This window comes from Pholcus phalangioides, unplaced genomic scaffold (genome assembly GCF_987345545.1).
Source record: "Pholcus phalangioides strain wild (caught in Gottingen) unplaced genomic scaffold, Ppha-v1.0 ptg000032l_1, whole genome shotgun sequence".
Classification (NCBI taxonomy): Eukaryota; Metazoa; Arthropoda; class Arachnida; order Araneae; family Pholcidae; genus Pholcus; species Pholcus phalangioides.
In genome coordinates, this window is record NW_028301622.1 from 8,735,231 (window position 1) to 8,736,632 (window position 1,402).

Sequence of the window (1,402 nt, forward strand, 5' to 3'; positions counted from 1 at the left end):
GTTATGTTTTCGAGTTATTTTGTCAGCTGCAAACTTTCTCGGCTACTACAACAACAAAGTAACTCAGTTACTACAACAAGCTGTTCTGCGCAGTTGATGGTCTATATTACAGGTAATTTAGTATTTACATACGTTTTAAATTGTTTCTTTTAAGTTGCATATGTATAGAAATATTTATAGGAAAAATAATAGAAAATGAACTTTACTTTCCACTACGGTCCAAACATTTTTATGGACCACTTGTTATCCACGGCGCTTCGCTCGCGTGCATTTGGTAATCTGAAAATTACTCGTCGATAAGTCCCTCATATAACGTTTGAACCCCTTATGACCCCCTCGGGGGATGAATTTTCAGAAATCCTGTCTTAGTGTGTGGGCATCTATAACATTATAAAATATAATGCTGACTGAATTTCATATTTATGGCTTCAGCGATTTCCTTTGAACCCCTCTCCACCCTAAAGGGGTCGAAGTTTGGAAAATTCCTTCTCGGTGAGTCTCCACATTACTATACAAAAATACTGACCAAATTTTATATTTATAGCTTCAGCGGTTTCGTCTAGGCGTGATTTCTCCATATGAATTCCATTTCCTTGTTCATTCCTCTTAGGGGTAGAACTTCGAAAAAAACCCTTCTTACTGAGTTTTTAGGTCATGAAATAAAACTATTGACCACCTCAATTCTCATATTTCTGAAAGCTTGTCAAGAACATAACATTGCGTTCATAGCGCTTCCTCCAAATGCGACCCATCTTACGCAACCTCTCGACCTAGCTTATTATCGGCCGTTGAAATACCATTAACGGAAAACAATCGATGCAGCTGAAGATGAGTGGGGAATGACACCACATGGAAGAAGCATGCCAACAGTCCTTGAAAATGTATTTCCTTCATTATTAAATAAACTGTGGAATAAGTTCTTCCCAAGTCACAAGACAATCTACAAGCTGGAGTCAGAAGGCTAGCTCTTTGTTCAACCAAAGTCTTATAACGCTTACCAGCATATTCTGATCCTAATGCCACAGGCCCGAATGGAAGTGTTGTTTCAGACTCCTTTATAATTGAAATGGAGAGGAAAAAAGCAGTTGGCCAATAGATATCCGTAAAGAGAGAAGAAAGAAGAACCTTGATGTAGAGCCAGGTAAAAGCATTTCAATAGAGGATATATTGAAAAACTTAACTTGCCATCTACTTCAAAAGTTGCCATTTGCTCAAAAAAGAAAAAAAAAAAAAGTTTTTCGCAAAGCTAAGCCTTTGCGATGATTTTTTCAAAATAAAAAAAAATCAAAACAATGAAAATTACAGGTATGTCCCGTAATACGGGACACAAGTAGTCCATCAAATTGTTTCAGACATTTTACTGGTCCTTGTTTTCATAAAGGTTGAGAAACACTGAGCTAAG